Source organism: Natator depressus, chromosome 3 (assembly GCF_965152275.1).
Source record: "Natator depressus isolate rNatDep1 chromosome 3, rNatDep2.hap1, whole genome shotgun sequence".
Lineage (NCBI taxonomy): Eukaryota > Metazoa > Chordata > Testudines > Cheloniidae > Natator > Natator depressus.
In genome coordinates, this window is record NC_134236.1 from 151,084,642 (window position 1) to 151,103,130 (window position 18,489).

Consider the following 18,489-nt stretch of genomic DNA (forward strand, 5'->3'; position numbering starts at 1 on the left):
AATTTTTTTTTGAGAAAAATCAAACCTGTCTTAGTTAAGAATTAGTAAGAATCACAGATTCTGAAATGTTAAAATGCTTTCAACAGAGACTCTTAACATTAATCCTGGGTCAGCAAAGTACTTTATAGTGTGCTGGTCTTCATTTTGTAATGATGCCTAAAAGCTATCTATACCCCACTGTCTCCAGTAGAGGTACAGTAGGGTGAAACCTTGATGTTGAATTGTCACAGATTAATTAACTGTAGATTGCTAACCTATAATAACTTTAGACATCTCACATATCCAAACTAGAAACTAAAGGAGGTTTTGGAATTAATTGAGAAACTTAACAGTAACAAGTCACCGGGACCAGATGGCATTCACCCAAGAGTTCTGAAAGAACTCAAATGTGAAATTGCTGAACTATTAACTATGGTTTGTAACCTGTCCTTTAAATCAGCTACTGTACCCAATGGCTCTAGAGTGATCCTGGCAGTTACAGACCGGTAAGTCTAACGTCAGTACTGGGCAAATTAGTTGAAACAATAGCAAAGAATAAAATTGTCAGACACCTAGAAGAACATAAATTGTTGCGCAAAAGTCAACATGGTTTCTGTAAAGGGTGATCGTGTCTTACTAATCTATTAGAGTTCTTTGAGGGGGTCAACAAATATGTGGACAAGGGGGATCCAATGGACATAGTGTACTTAGATTTCCAGAAAGCCTTTGACAAGGTCCCTCACCAAAGGCTCTTACGTAAATTAAGTTGTCATGGGATAAGAGGGAAGATCTTTTCCATGGACTGAGAACTGGTTAAAAGACAGGGAACAAAGGGTAGGAATAAATGGTAAATTTTCAGAATGGGAGGCGTAACTAGTGGTGTTCCCCAAGGGTCAGTCCTAGGACCAGTACTATTCAACTTATTCATAAATGATCTGGAGAAAGGGGTAAACAGTGAGGTGACAAAGTTTGCAGATGATACTAAACTGCTCAAGATAGTTAAGACCAAAGCAGACTGTGAAGAACTTAAAAAAGATCTCACAAAACTAAGTGATTAGGCAACAAAATGGCAAATGAAATTGAATGTGGATAAATGTAAAGTGATGCACATTGGAAAAAATACCCCCAACTATACATACAATATGATGGGGGCTAATTTAGGTACAACTAATCAGGAGAAAGATCTTGGAGTCATCGTGGAGAGTTTTCTGAAGAAGTCCACGCAGTGTGCAGCAGCAGTCAAAAAAGCAAATGGGATGTTAGGAAACGTTAAAAAAGGGATAGAGAATAAGAGAATATCTTATTGCCCTTATATAAATCCATGGTACGCCCACATCCTGAATACTGCGTACGGATGTGGTCCCCTAATCTCAAAAAAGATATATTGGCATTAGAAAAGTTTCAGAAAAGGGCAACTGAAGTGATTAGGGGTTTGGAACGGGTCCCATATGAGAAGATATTAAAGAAGCTAGGACTTTTCAGTTTGGAAAAGAGGAGACTAAGGGGGGATATGGTAGAGGTATATAAAATCATGAGTGGTGTGGAGAAAGTGAATAAGGAAAAGTTATTTACTTGTTCCCATAATATAAGAACTAGGGGCCACCAAATGAACTTAATGGGCAGCAGGTTTAAAACAAATAAAAGGAAGTTCTTCTTCACTCAGCGCACAGTTAACCTGTGGAACTCCTTGCCTGAGGAGGTTGTGAAGGCTAGGACTATAACAGGATTTAAAAGAGAACTGAATAAATTCATGGCGGTTAAGTCCATTAATGGCTATTAGCCAGGATGGGTGAGGAATGGTGTCTGTAGCCTCTGTTTGTCAGAGGGTGGAGATGGATGGCAGGAGAGAGATCACTTGATCATTACCTGTTAGGTTCACTCCCTCTGGGGTACCTGGCATTGGCCACTGTCAGTAGACAGGATACTGGGCTGGATGGACCTTTGGTCTGACCCAGTATGGCCATTCTTATGTTCTTATGAAATGCTATATTGTCATACTTTTTCAAATTGGACTGTAGAATGGTAAGTGAGGAAATGCAAATGGATAGGTAGACTAGGTACTTCACCGACACCACATTCTATACCATTACTACAACCTGTCCTGTCAATTTGGCAAACTGTTTGTGCTCAGTGCCTGAATTACTAGACACTGTGGGATTTTCAAAAGCATCTAGCATTGGCCTAACTCTGCTTCCACTGAAGTCTGTGGGACTCTTACTGTAGACTTCAGTGGGAGCAGGGTTAGGCCGATGCTGATTGTTTATGCAAACTCACTCTTAAATTGTAAGGTCTTTCAGGCAGGGACTGTTTTCCTATATATTTGTATAGCACCTGGCATAACAGAGTCTCAGGATTGAGACTTTGGGCACTAGTGCAAAACAAATAGACCTCTCACTAACACCAAATGTTTATGTGTACTCTTTCCTTAAATCATTATATAAATATATTTCACCTTTAGTCCATTTGCTCTCAGACTAATGGAAGGTAGTTGTTATGGAGCAGACAGGAAAGGAAAAGGAATGCAGGCAATGGTTGCAGCTTGCCCAAAGGCTAATACATGAAACTAAAGGTAAGTGCCATAGTACAAGATTGTATGGTGGGGAGATGCACAGAGACCTCTGGAAGTAGAACAGAATAATTTAAGAACGTCAGCGGGGTAAAATATTTCTAACAAAACTCTTGAGGGGCTTCATAGTGCTTCTCAGTGAGGCTATAATTGAAGGTATGTATGAGGGAACTAGACCCAAGCTATCTTCCATCTCTAACTTCTGATTTAAACCATGCTACAAGATTTCCACATTTACCTGAACCACTATATCAGCATAATTCGATTCAAGAATATACTTCTTTCTCTGAGCTGTGCATGCAACATATTATGTACATGTGGTGAGTTCTCTAAAATTGTCAGAAAAGACTGAATGTCTTGATTGCTGGTTCACTGTCATTTGTTGCTTGAAATAGTGTGTGCGTGTGTTCTTGTGCTACCATCTTGACAAATAAAATCCTGTTTAATTATGACCAAAATCTACAATAGAGTAGAAATCATAGAATATCAGGGTTGGAAGGGACCTCAGGAGGTCATCTAGTCCAAAATCATTATTGCTGACCACCAAACTGGCAATATGTATCAATATGTATGCAGTGGCTGTATGTCAGACTATAAAGTTTTGTTACTTGAACACAATATTGATTTTTATTTTCCCTTCAGTTTGAGGGACGCATATAACAAGGAAAGAGGGATAAAAAAAATGGCACTGCTTTCTCTAAGGTGGGTTCATATATACAACATACCAATGTTCTGCCTTGGTTTTCATCTTTTAATGTAGATCTAGAAAACTATAAAAGCCATTTCAGTGGCAAATCTTTATTCCCCAGAATTCTTCTGCATCCCAGATTGTGCAGAATTATTAAATTTAATTTCTATACACTTTTAACCCTGCCACTTCCATTGAGGAGGCCCGCTGCTGTAGTAGATTTTTAAGAACTAGACATGACTTGTTTAGAAACTCATTAAATGACAGGAAGAATTACTCTTTAGTAAAACCAGAAATTATCCTTTCATCTGTCTCCCTGAATGATTTTCCTGGATTTACAATGGTAGCTCCACCCTGCTTGTTCTAGGCTGCAAGAGACTGGAATCAAGGTTGGGTTCCTTCATGGCAATGTAAAGCTATCACAGGGATGACCTGACAAACACTCTTTGGGGGTGCATTTCCAAGTCGCTTTTTGGAGTCAGTAAACTGCAGAGCAGATCTTCTATCAGTCGTTTGGCTTGCTGTGTGGGAAACAATTCCAACAAAAATACAAGCAGTTTGCAGACTGCTGTTTCATATCCTGTAATCTGTGCTATATAGTATTGCACAATAAATGGCAAACCATTTATGTACTTTGTTCCTCCCTTTACCCCTGAAGGAAACTTCTGTTTCTAAATGAAATATCAAAAAATCCAGTGTGTTTGCATTGTCTAGGTGCTTACCCTCTCTACTGATGTGCAGCCTTATGTTTTAGTGCTCTGATGTTGGAAGAGCAGCAAGAAATATCTACAGCTTAAAAGCAGCATTGTGTCTGTACGCAGACACCTTTTTTTAGGAGGGCTGCAGTATGGTGTCTGTGATAGTCTCTAATATAAGCAGGCATCTCCTTTTGTATTGCTCCATTAGGCTGGATCTTTGATAGTGGTGGGTTCCCATTGTATTCATGTCTGTCTTAGTGTTTGTAGCATACAGAATGTTTACTGCAAGACTGTTAAAGCAAATTCACTTGACTAGCATTTGAGAGACTGGCAGTATTTTTGTGTTCCAGTCCATTTTGTATTACACATTCAAACTGATAAGCATTCTTTTGAAAATTGTATAGCCAAACACACCGCTCACCATGGTAACTCTAGCTTAGGTAGTCTGGAAATACCCATCTACAGGGTCCTGAAGCATCATAGATATTTATTTAGCATTCAGCATATCTTCATTTGGTCTTCCATACAGCCCTCCCCAATTGCAGGTTAAAGGTCTGTGTTTTTAATGGGAAGAGAGAGAAGAATGCCACAAAACTTGTAAACACTCAGAGAATCCAAGCGTATATCAAACCTTACTAAGGAGGAGAATCATGATTGTGAAAAAGAATTAAATGGAAGCTAAATAAAGGATTTTATTGGGATTTGGTTTATTGACACTCTTAATTTGCATTGTCTACCCTCAATTCCTTTTACCTTGCTAGCTGGCCCTTATCATTTTGCGCCATTAGCAAGACTGAAGCCTCTGCAAAGTGTGACGACCCAGGTGATAGCATTGCCTGGTTCATTAAAACGGGCTAATATTTGTAGTCATGTGGGAAACGTTTACAACTCTTCTAAATGTGACTTGATTAGTGAATCATAAGCAAACAAGACAAAAGATAAAGTCCTAATGTTTTGGAGGAGAAATACTTATGTGTAGGAAATCAGTTCATCCAAGTATAGTTGCATTCCTAATTTAATTTAGCTCTGGTTGATGAGGCAACCTGTGACAAATTATGCTGTAGAAGATTTCCCCCTACGTGTAGCCAGAAATCAATATGTGCAGGGTATAGGATGGGCAGGAGGGTACTATACAGCAGTTTTTGAGGGGTGAATACAATATTTTGGGTTACTCAATGAGGTGAATATAATTTACACCTCTTTCAAAGGTGGATCCTGCCCTCTTCTCTATAGCCATGACACAGAAATATTACTCCAGGGTTCTACACCCTGGTAGCAGAATTAGTGTAGTACTGGTGTGAGATGGGAATTGGGGATCCCATTTAGGGGTTGTGTACTCCCTGCATGCCAAGAGCCCTGCTTAATGAGGGCTCCCTGTATACAAATATGCAACAAAGATTTTGGGAGCCTGGCTGGTGGCTCAGCCACTGGGCTGATCTGCAAGTTATCTTCTCTCTCCTTTCTCCCCTCTCCCTCATGCCACCCCTTTCTTCCCCAAACAAAGTAGTAAGGGGTGTATAAGCATTGTGGGAGGCCATGGCCACAGAGTGGATCCACTGCTGCACAATAATTGGTGGGAGGAAGGAGGATTCTTTATGAAGCCTGGCACTCAAGCTGTGCATGGGCCCAGGACAATTCATATCTTCCTATCTGGATGTCCCCAGCATCAGGAAGATGGCATTTCATCTAGTCACATTAAAAAGTGTCTCTTCACAAACATAAAGGCTAGAAATACAGCATTCTTACAATGGGAACTTTTAAATTTTGTAGCAATTGATGGGTAAGCCTTCAATGCACTAAAGAGCGTTTCCTACTGGCCAGTAGATTTAGCCTGTACTGAATGGGGTTAATGTCTTCTCATGAAGATATTAAACCTCTTTGTGACAGGAATCTAGATATGTTAATGCTGTCATGCAAGGTATGTGAGCCCTTTTGTTAGGGGAACAACAAAGCTACCGGTTTAAGAGGCCATGATGAGTTCCATCACACTTGAGATCCAGTATTGCTTCAATGTTTTCATAATTCCTATTTAAGGAGACGTGGAACTAAGATCACAAAAGATGGTTGGAATGATTTTTAGCTGTTGCGACTTTGACAGCCTGGTAGTTTGAGGCTCATTGATGTAAACCATTACAAATTGCACTTTACAGTTAACTAGAAGTGTGACCTCTGCTAGGTGCTGGCTGCCTGAAAAGACTGCAATGTCTGTTTTTAATTTTAATACGTTTTTGTACCTGAACAATTTTATTGCTTGGTATTTTCCATGCCTATTGTTATCTCAAGGGCTGGCTAATCTCACTAACTTTGACTGCGGAGCAGCACACCCTTTTTGCCTTTTGTTTTTGTTTAATTTTTGTACAAAGAGCTGTTCTTTTATTTTGTCTTGTACATTTTGTTGTTTGTAGTGAAGAGTCCATTTCCTCCTATTTCATAAATATATTGTTCATCTAACTTCTAGCTCATTATCCTCTCCATGCTGCCTGCTGAAACACCAACTCTAATTTAGTCCCTTGTGTTCTGGTTCTCAGGTGATTTAAAAAAATGTTTAGAAGTGTGACTTAATTGCATTGATGTTTGCACATTGTCAGCATGAAAGCAAAGATGAGTTACATATTTAGACAGTGCAACCTGCAGGTTTAATTCATTAAGCCTTCTTGTTTGTAACTCCATTCTCTTTTACATGTGTGTATAAGGTGGGGGGAAGGAATCTCTGCTATTCATATTTAGCAATTTGGGTGAGTTATGGAAAAGCCTGTGCTCTGTTTTGTGTATTTGCTCATTTGGAAACCTTGTGTAGCTTATAGAGACACGAGTGATTTGTTCCCTAGCCTCCCTGTGGTGTTTGTTCCATATTACAATCTAATTCCACGTCCGTGTCGTGCACTCCTGAGCCGTTAATTTGTACATTTCGATGCAGTTTGTTTCATCGTGTTTTTTGTAATCCAAACTGAATGTAACGAGCTGTGTGCTTTGGGGACCCAGCCTTGCCTTGCCAATTAGAACAAGTGGTTACTGAGAGAGAGTATGTTTTAAATAAAACATGGCACCTCTGAGTGGGACCAGACAGCCTTCGGGGAATAAAAGAAAGTGTTTAACTCTTTCTTTGTGAAAAGAAAGAGGTCGGTATCTGAGCACATTTTTAAACCATTCAATTCATTCCTTTTAAGATATGTGATTCAAATCCATGTTTTGTCACTAGGATAGAATTTAGTTTGTCATTGGAGATACCTGTTGTTCAGAGCTGTGTGTTGAATATTTAGAAATGCAACAGGATATCTGTCTGGTTTACTCCATGTTTTCTAGGATCTGAGCCACCAATGCTGTGTGGAAAATTATACAGGGTACAAGCAGCTAAACTCCCTCTTTTCCCTTGCACCTCCAGGTCCGGGTCTGGGTTAGGACAAAAATTGGTACCAAGTGGAAAAGGAGCTAGCTGGAGAGGGGTTTTGCAAAACTATTCAGAAATCTAGGGACAAAAAGTGCTAAATAAGGTTATTTTTTTACTACATGCTAGATGAACCTGTTACCTTCTTTGATCCAGAAACTACTGTTAAAGCTAATGAATTACCACTTAGTTCACCTACAAGGAGTCTAGCTTCATTTTGGGAAAAACAAATTAAATAAACATATTAATAAAAGTGCAGGTTTCTCTTTAGTTGGCTGACACTCCACAATTCCGGTCTATAAGGAAATCCTCATTGCCATTCCATTACTTAAGGTAACCCACAAAAAGCAGTTTTGTGCTCTATTATTATACTTCCATTACCTGCCAAAACTATCAGCAGTTCTGCCTGCCTTTGTTTTTGCAGTGATTGAACTCCTGCTGAATTCAATCAAGACACAACAAAACATGGAGGTTAGCTCTGCTTTTCCTTCCTCCTCTTCACCTAGATTACATCTGCTTTTACACCTTAGGTATGGAAGGAAATCAGACTCTTTACCACCTCTAACTAAGGACACTGAGTGAAATTAGGTGAGTAGTCATCGTGATCGACAGAGACAACATTTCAGCAGCCATTATTATGAGCAAGGAGAGACCACGAACAAAACTTTCCTCAGGGAAACCTTTTAGCTCAGCAGTGTTTTAAAAAAAAAAAAAAGGTTACTGAAAGCTAGACATCTCCTGAGAAGGCTGAATCATGGGCCAGAGGGGCTCTGCAGAATTGGGTACCTGGACAAAAGTGATCTGGTTATAGAAACTTATGTAAGTGGTAGATGGCCAATAACTAGAGCCCCCTGAAATTCTTTGATTTGTTCTTAGGTAATTTTGTCTTATTTTGTTTTTTCCACTTTATCCATGGAGGGAGGAGGGTGTCGGGTCGTGCCTCTGAGGGGATGGCAGACCTTGGGGGCAGTGTTTGCAGAGCAAGCACATGCCACATTCACCCTGCAGTGGCAACGCCCATCCTGCGGGGCTGGGCCCAGCTCCCCGGTACGGGTGCTGCGACCCATGGGGTCGCTACAACACCCACTCAAATTGCCTCCCTCTCCCCCATGACAGAGGGACAGCTGGGCCAAAGCTGAGTGGTGCTGCAGCACTGCAACCCCATGTGCTAGATCGCAACACCCATAACAGGAATCTAGGCCCAGCCCTGTGGGGCAGGAGCCACTGATGTATGGTGAGCTTTTTGTTTTATGTTTTCCATTTTAGTTCATGTTTTGTATTTTCAAAAAACGTGGTCTACTAATAACTCATCAATGTTTACCTGAGAGGAAGGATGGTGTCATGTTTAGGGTACTAGTCTGGAACTGGGGAATTCCGGGGTCCAATTCCTTGCTCCACAGCAGGACTTCTGAGACTCCCTGGGTAAGTCATTTAGTCTTTCTGTGCCTTGGTTCCCCATGTGTAAAATGGGGATAATAGCACTTCCCTAACTCACAGGGGTATTGTGAGGGTAAATACATCAAAGATTGAGAGGCATTCAAATATTACGGTAATGGAGCCATATAAATACCTAGCAGAGGTCTGCCTCTGCACACTTGGAAAAAGGAAAAAAAAAAAAAATCTTGTGGTATAAGAAGCAGGCTTATGGAGGAATACAGCCAATGCAGCAGGTATGGGTTTTTAGTCAAATGACCTTTCACGATACTACGTGTCACCTCAAAAGTTAGGCCTCTACTGGGTTGTCAGTTCACAATTACTCAAGTCTAGGAATAGCAGCTTTATACTTGAGCTCTACATACACAGATCACTGCCCCTTGAGCTGTGGGACGCTCTTCTGTTCTCTCAAAACTAGTCACCAGAGGGCAAACTACTCAAACGCATTAGCCATTACAGTTAGATACAATTAGTAACTTTGCTTAATTACAACCTGTTTTTTCAAAGGTAGCCTATGTATAGGTTTAGAAGGCGAATTAATTAAGTGAAAATAAGGAATAAATAACTAGCAGTTTCTGACCTTGAATGGCACAAGCCAGCATTTCCAATCTGGTTAACCTTTTAAAAGTATCTGTAATTCAAACTTCAGATCTTCAGAACTTCAAATTCAAAGTTGATCTATTCTCAAACATTGCAAAAAATTTCCCCTTAGATTTCAGAGTAAACTTGACAATGTTGCAGCCACATCAGTTTTAATAGGCAGAGCAACACGGGGGCTACAAAGTTTCTTAATGGTATCTGGCCGCAACCGTAGCTATATAAAGACTAGTCTCTAAGGGAAACCAGGACTTCCTGTGCTAGAGTTGTTTCAGCCTCCAGAATTGTGAGAAAAGCCATGTTGGAAGAAATGTATACAGCAAGAACCTAGCACTGTAGCTATTGCTAATTATATCAGGGTTTTTCTTTGCAGAGAGCATAGGATGTTGGTCAAACCCGCTTCCAATTTAAATCCTTGACCATACAAGAACCTTGTTCTTCATGGATGATTGTGTGTGTATATAATGCAAATGGCCAGGCAGTGTATCATGTGCTATTATGACAACTGTTTTTTTCTTGAAAGCCTTTGAAATGCGTGTAATTTAAAAAAAAAAAATTGGCTATGAGCCATAGGAGCCATGGTCTGTTACTTAAATTCTGTAGAAGGCATTTTAGGTAAATCTTGCCTCTTTGCCCACTAATTTTGGGTGCCCGATTTGAGATGCCTAGGCCCTGATTTTTTCAGTGTACTTAGCATTACATAGCGCTTTATATGTTAAAGCAGTGGTTCTCAACCACGGGTACACGTACCGATCGGGGTACACAGAGGTCTTCCAGGGGGTACATCAATCCATGTAGATATTTGCCTAGTTTTACAACAGGCTACATAAAAAGCATTAGCGAAGTCAGTACAAACTAAAATTTCATACAGATAATGACTTGTTTATACTGCGCTATATACTATACACTGAAATGTAAGTACAATATTATATTTCAATTGATTTTATTTTGTAATTATGTGGTAAAAATGAGAAAGTAAACATTTTTTCAGTAATAGTGTGCTTTGACACTTCTGTATTTTTATGTCTGATTTTGTGAGCAAGTAGTGTTTAAGTGAGGTGAAACTTGGGGTACGCAAGACAAATCAGACTCCTGAAAGGGGTAGGGTAGTGTGGAAATGTTGAGAGACACTGTGTTAAAGCTCCCATAGACTTCAGTTGCATCTGTATGTTTAGCATTTGTGCAAATCAGGATCCAGATGTCTTAACTGTAGCCCTCAGAAAATGAGGAACACACAAGTAGCAGCTACCTATGAAAATTCTGGTGTAAGTGACTTGACCAACGTCATCTAGGAATTGTGTGGCAGAGGGAGGGATAGAATCAAATTCTTCCTGCCTTTTTCGCTACACACTTTCTAACTTCAGTTATAAATTAAAAGAACGGTTGTGAAGACAACAGCTTCATTTCATTTGGATTTCATTCCTGGAGCACCATCTATATTTTGTCCTGAATAAGGCAGAGGTCCTTTGGAAAAATTAATTTGTTATTATATATGATGATAATTAGGGTGTATGTGCTCAGAATGGGGCCAAATTATAAAGTTGTGCAGGCACCATCAATTCTGGCACTTCCTAACTTTTGAATGCTTAACTTTAATAATCTTTTATGAGGTGTTTTTTGTAATAATTTCTGGCGTTTTTCAAAAAGTTACCAGAACCCCATCCCTATAAATTGTCATGTGGAACCACCAATATTATTAACCCCAATCATTCAAAAATCATGAGTCAGGCCTCAAATTATGAGACTTAAAAAAATCAGTTTTTCTTTGGATTCGGGTTCCTTAGCTCTTAGGGTATACACAGGTTACATTTTCAGTCTTTTCTCCATACGTGAGATACCTGTTGTCTAAATAAAAGCTGAGATTCTATTATCACTAGACTACAGGAGCTTGGAGCTTTAAGAAAAACACCAAATAGCAGAAGAATTTGTGACAAAATCATGGAAGTTAATAACATGGAACCATATAGACCTCCAAATTGGTCATCAGCAAGGTTGGAGTTGGAACCTCTAAATCCAAGACATGAATGCTTGAGCCCATGAATGCTTGGCAATGGTGACAGTAGGTTGTCTCTGTGGATAAGCTACTAGAAAGGAATGAGACACGTTTTGCCAGGGGTTTTACAGCTATTTGCTGAGAGTAGAGGAATGCTGAAATTTGGGAATTCTGGGTTCAATTCCATGTTCTGGAGGGCAATGTGATTTAGTGGTTATAGACACTTCTATCCCTGTCCCCTCACAGTCTGTCTCCATCGGCTTCTATCCCTGTCCCTCTTGGCTCCTCTCCCCCTACATTCCAATCAGTCTTCCTGGGTGCTGGGGACAGCATTGAAAGCACTGTCTTATTGTTTCTTTGTACTTTCCTGTTGGTCTGGCTGTATCCATCTGTTGTCATTTGTCTTATACTTATTGTAAGCTCTCTCAGGCTGGGATAATCTTTTGTTCTGTGTTTGTACTGCACCTAGTATTTTGGGGTCCTAATCCATGACTATGGCTCCTCGGCACTATCAGAATACAAATAATAAATAACACAGTAAGACAGTATCTCCCTACTGTCAGTTCTGGTGCCCAGTGGCACATTAGTTCCCGATAGGCTGGAGGAGCAATTGCAGAAGTCCTGCTCAGCCCTGAATAGTCCTGGACCATGCTCTGTTGGAGTAGAGCATGCTTAGTGTGAGGATGGAGCCTTCTCTGTAGAGAAGGAATCTTCAGAGAATCTTGGTGCCAAACTGTAACAAGTTTCTCGTGAGCATTTGCAAACAGCAATTTTCAGAGGCTTGAAACTCAGCCAGACTTTGAGAAATTTCACAGGGACAGCAAAAGACACTTCCCTGAACCTGGGGTGACTTTCCCTGTCACAATACAATTCTCTCTTCCAGAGTGTGGAGACAGGCTATCGCTTCTCAGTGATACAGCTGCAATAATTTAACATTCACGAAATGTATCTTTCCTTTCTCTTTTCTCTGACATGGCTCAGCCATTTTAACTGAAACTCTTCCAAAAAATTCGGCCTGGGGCATACACGTGGCCTGGAAAACTTCAGCCTGAACCATTAAAGTTTGGTGAAGTCTCAGCAACTGAAAACAGGGTCTTATAATGGAAAGTGTTAGGCAACTTAAATATAGATTGCACTGCCAGTTCTGGCTGTAAATAATAGTGGTCAGTACTGCAAAGTAAGCTAGGCATTTCATTTGTATGTCAGAGGGAGAAAACATAAGAGGCGACATACTGAGTCGGACCAACCATGGTGCTCTTGCCCTGTATCATGTCTCCAATAGTGGCCCATACCAGAGCTTCAGGGGGAGTGTACAGAACAGGGCAATTATAGAGTGCTCCATCCCATCTTCTGGTAGTTAGGAGGAATGGACACTTGATATTTGCAAATCACCATAGATGTTTTTGGTGTTTTATAGCAGTAAAATTGTACGTTTGAGTAAGTCCATGTAAAATTAGTCACTTGTTTTAGACCTTTTTGTATGTCTTATTTTTGCTAATGTCTTCATATGTGTTTCACATTCCCTGTCTTTTGCCATGGCTTAGGGAACTGCATTTCACATTTATTAATTGTCACTGATTAAAGCATATTTTTTTGAGTTCTTTAGGTGGAATCAATCAGGTCTGCAGGAGACTGGTATGTCACCAAACTGTATTGCCCATTACTCCTGGGGAAATTCTGCACCATGGTGCAGTGCAGAATTTTGCAGAAATTAATGTTGTGTGCACAGAATTTCCTTTTTCCCCACAGAAATGGGCTGCAGTGCTGCTGGCTGCCCCTAGGGGCCACTGGACCGGGCAGAGCCTGATTCACAAATAAAAGACAAGGGGGAAGGGAGGGGGAGGGAACTGGAGGGTTCCCAGCCGCTGAAGTTCCCGGGATGCCCTGAAGGAAGGAGGCAGCGGCGTGCAGGAAACTCTGTGCAAGCCCAGGACCCAGCATCAGGCTGGTACTCCTTCTGGATCCCTGGGCTCTGGGGGGGGGGTAGAGATTGAGTGTCGGGCTGGGTGGGGGCCTGTAGCTGGCCTGTAGAGGGTACACGTGTCTGGACCCATTTTTGGTCAACAAGGTGCTTGAGCTGAAAACCTCCTTGGTATAGATGAGGTGGCTGGTGGTAAAGTCTTCTGTTAAGGCCCCCATACCTTTGAATTTACTCCACCTCTGCAGCAAAATAGCCAATGTGCTGACCTTAATGGCATGTTACAAGGCTAGTCTCATCTTTTTCTTGCTTTGAGGACTACAGGGATTTTTTCATGGTCTGAGTAGTGTGTGGGTAGTATACATTGGAGAGGCTTGAATTTTGTTTGGATTTTATTGCTAAAATGCATTTAACTGCTTGGGGTATTTGTGTCCTGGGACAAATTTGAGAAGTTTGTTTATTTTGTCAATTTTCAACTGTCAGTGATGCCCGTAGCCTGATGGTATCTCCTTTTTTCTGTAGGTAGCATAACTCAAAATAAATACATACCATAAATGAATTACTTTCATGCTGTATAGGATTATTGAAACTTAATGTTTATGAAACCCTTGGAGATTTCCATATCAGAGGTGGTCTATAAGTGTAAAGTATTACATTAACAGTGCAGCAAGAAGTCAGTATATACTGCAGATTCCCAATCCTTCAATAGCATGATGTGTTGCATGTCAAAACTGAGGTGCATTGACAGAGCTGTGGAGACGAGCATCTGTCCGCATGCAACACAAGTTGGAGATAGTCAGTGGGTGCTTCAGTTTTAGGAGTATTAATTCACCAAAAGTAAACTTGCCTTCAGAGAGAGATGCTCAGAAATACTTAAGAATATACAGAGTAGAATAGGTATCATTTATTTCCCAGTAAACTCTGCTTACCTCAGGCCAAAGTTGTTTTCAGTGAACTAAGTCAACATTTAGAGATCCATTTCTCTTCTTTATCAGTAATGGTGGCGGTCATAGGCGTTGCCCTTTTACCTAAAGGTGCTGTTTATCTTATGTCTTCCTTTTGAAGCAAAAAGAAAGGAAAGATGTGTACTTGGAGGCAAATGCCACATTCTGGTTTATTTTCAGGCTGAAAAATTATATCCATTTCTGCTTGTGCTGTTATCTGCCATTGTATCCCAGCTGTGTTTAGTGTAGCTTTTTCCACCCTTATTAAACAAGCTCTCATTCACCTATGTTGACATGTGCTGCCTTGCAATGTGTGAAGAAGTAGAAGGTTGATCCCGGTATAGATGAGAACACTCTTTCACTGTGACACTTTCTGTGTGCATCAGCAATACTTCTGTATCACTTGGAGGCAGTTCCACTTAAGACTTGTGCTGAAGGTTCTTCAGCAGCAATTTAAAAACTACATTTTGACAGTACTGGCTACTTTTTTTTTTTTTTTATTGAGACTCGCTAGGGTCTAGAGAAGACTGTGATAGATATAAATAAAGCTGGAAACACAGAAGCCCTTAATGGTAGCTTCCATCCACCTACTTGCCCCATGGCAAGTTAATGTAGAAATCCCTGAATAAATTGAAATGTGTGCGTTTTTTCTTTCATCGTGACCTGTTAGCATGAGAATTCTAAAAATATGAAAAATCGTTGCATATCTGAAAATTCCATTGTTATGGTGCCTCGGATAAACTAGAAAGGCTTAGCTTCAGTTATAAGTAGCAGTCATTTGTTTTGACATTCTGAGCACATGAATAGCACAGCTGATGCATGACTGCTAGCCAGATGTAACTGGATGGGCACCTATAACAGGGCCATTTACTCTCTTCTTTTTTTTAATTGGACACTTGAATTTGTGAACCACTGAACTGAAGCAGGGGGAGTGTTTCTAAATCCAAAATCAGATAGCCGACACTACCTGAAAATCAATCTACTTGGTAGCTCTGGGGTAGCATTAGGTCTCTAGTGAATTTCAGTCCATTAGACTTTTGCGCCTGAAAAGGTCTTGATGTGTTTAAGACAGAGGAAAAAAAATATATATATATAGGGATATTCACTGAGTAGGTTTAGAAACGAAGAATTGTGGGAAGCTTTTGTCACAAAACCTGTTTTGTTTTCTTGGTGGTAACCAAGGGAGCTTTTTGGATGTAAAGGTCAAATTTCATGTATTTGTTCCTATTTGAGGCTCTCTGACAGAATGAAGGCTATTTCGTTCTTGATTTATAAGATATTTACTGTGAGTTAGTGTGGCATAAACATCTGACATTGAGAACACTTCTGTCTTCCACTGGCCCCATTCAGTAAGTGTGTGCGCGCGCGCAGGGGGAATGAGACATTTAACTTCTCTGTTTTTTCCTGTAGATCCCACAGCAAAGTACGAAAAGTCCATTTACAAAAGTACAGAAGTAATTGTTTTGTTTTTAACATGAAACCGTTTTCTCTTCTGCACAACAAGCACCAATAAGCAACTCCCTGTAGAGAGAGAATGAGTTGTCAGTTGTGACCCCCTCCCTACCCACACCTGAGCCTAAGAAATTAAATCATACCTTATCCTACAGGGATGGAAAATTCATTGCTCTCTCAATTCTGACTTTTGAAAATGTTATTACTGGTACTTGATATTTTATCCCCTCTTAAGGGATTTCAGAAAAAAGCACTTACAATGTTAAATCTTATGCAGCATTACGACAGCTTGTTCCCCTTATGGTGGTAGAGATGGAGTTGAAGGGAGTTGTAGTGTGTTAAATCGATACCCTGCTATTTTGTGCAGTACTGTTTACTGGCTACTCAATGGACAACTCTTCATCCAACTGATATGTTAGCTAACCTATTTGCTCTGAAATGCAAAACATCTTTTGACAGTCAAGCACATGGATCCTGGCAGCAGAGTACTTCAGAGTTAAAGAAATTAAGGAAATAAGCGTTTCTGCAGAGGAACATGTGGTGGGGAGGGAGCAATTTTTTTATGCACTGTGACCTAATCAAGTTTTAGCCTCTCTTAACAGAGACTGTTTCAGTTAGGGAATAAAAATCAGTATTTGCTGGTTCCTTTTGTCTGTAAAACAGGCTGTTTACTGTATGAGCAGTATGGAACTGTCTAGAACATATATAACCCCTGAAAACAAGATCGATAAGTGTGCATATGCACACTTATCAATCTTCACAAGCTCCTCTTTAATGTGTTTTGTAAAGGTTCTATCAGGAAAGGGGAATTTCTGAATCTTTCTGGAAGCTAACATTTTGAATAGTGTTTAAAAAAAAATGTAACTTTTCTTTGAATCTTAAAACCACCAAACCCACTTTGCAGCTAACACTCTTTGCTTCTTCCAAACTGAGGCAGCGTATCGTGTATTTTTTCCTGGTGATCCCAAATGTGCCTGAGCAAATTTACCAAAATTACATGTTAATGCTAGGCTGATACAATATTTATTCACTGTAGATGTGTTGACCCAAATCACACCATCCAGTCTATTCAGACTCGTAGCCCACTCCATTGCTATATAGAGATGAAATAAATATCTTTGAATATTCACTATAAAGAGTTTTATACAAATTAAGTGACATGACTTTTCACCCAACATCTAATTTTGGTATCTCTCAAATCTTTAAATTACCTAACGTAAAATTCTAAAAAGTGAATTTATCAAATCCCAAATTGCAGTTAACACCTTTACCAAATGGAAAGAATTAAGATAAAAATGTCATAATTACTGTCATACATGCTTAATTTCTATACTATCTTATATCATGGTATGGGAATTGTTCATGCTTTCACCAGCCAGCTATATAGTCTTGCTATCTACCTTTGTTATGTGCATATATTGAAAAGTTGCAGCCTCTGCATAATAAAGAGCGCAGTGCCTCACTCCAGTAAACACACCCAAATGAGCAATTGATGCATGTGTCTCTGGGTGAATAACAAAGTATGTTCTATACATAACATATCCAGTGTTATCCAATCTGTGTTTTTTCACAGATTTGTTAGTGCAAAAACCCTGCACTAGACAGACAGAAACAGAGCAGACTGGATCAGCAAGATAATGTAAAAACAAATGTTGAGCTGTTCAAATTGCATAACAAGTGTGGCGATGGTCAGAAAAGAAACTGTGAAAAATGCTATGCTGGTGTTCCATATTTATTCTTCCTCGGTGACTTCCATATCAAATCTGTTCAGTTTACAAGTCAAAATAAGATTTTTCTAACTGCAGCAGTACAGGCTCAGCCGGGTACTGTATCTGAAAATCAAGCTTGAAAATCAAGTGTTCTTTTCTGGCTTATGCCACATCACCAGCAATAAAGATTCTGGAACTGGAGTTTTACTGGTAGTTTAGTCAATATGTGATGGGGAATAGAACATGGCTTGCTTTGCTACAGCATGATGGTTCTGCAGTAGTGACAATAAAAAAAAACTTTAAGTAAACTAAACAGATATTACTTTGAAAATGCATAGGCATCATGTGCAACATCAAGATGTGCTTTTTACTCACTTTGCTGACCAATATCCATCCTTTGACCATACTGCAACCCATTTTAATATGATGCTAACGCTATCAAACTGTGGAGTCCATACTGTTGAAGTGATCACAAGGAAGATGACTGAGTCAGTGATGCTTGTTAAATTGCACAGTATGAACTTGGCTAAGTTTATTAATGCTGTCATTATGCCTATGCATTTTGCGTAGTGACAAAACGGCTTGTATGAATTAATGTTAACCAAGACTTGCAAAATTTTCATGCTAAAATTTGTTAGCACTGCAATTTTAATCAGCATGATGCATGTAGTATGATAAAATACAGTACTTATAAATCAAGCTTTGGTATGGCTGTTAAGTATATCATCAGAAAATGTTTATTTTTATATTTATAAAGCAGCATCTAGCCACTGATTTCGTACAATGTCTCAGGACTGGGTCCACCAAAATAACATTAGCATCCAAAATCATTTTAACAGTTTATCTTGACATTCTCCTGACAGCATCATTCTGCTTTCACTTGAAGAAAAAAAAGTTGTGGCTTCTCAGTTGATTTAAAATGTTTTTTCTGTCCTCACTTTGGTAGGGAGCTGATTTCAGCCTGTTAATTTCCATTATAGCTCTTTGTCTTCAGTCTCATAACTCTTGAAAATTGCAAAAGGTGAAATTCCAACACTTGGTGTCTGCCTGAAGGTGACTTGTATTTTGGAAAGTCTGAATGAAAATGATTCCGCGGTAGTTAGTGAGGCTTGTGTATGAACTTTTC

The 18,489-nt window shown here is 39.7% G+C and overlaps 1 protein-coding gene across 2 annotated transcripts in view; it reads left to right on the forward strand.

Annotated features, from left to right (window-relative positions):
* ZFAND3 (zinc finger AN1-type containing 3) overlaps positions 1-18,489 on the forward strand; it is a 236,682-nt gene that overhangs the window by 64,148 nt on the left and 154,045 nt on the right. The gene's annotated exons all lie outside the window — the stretch shown is intronic.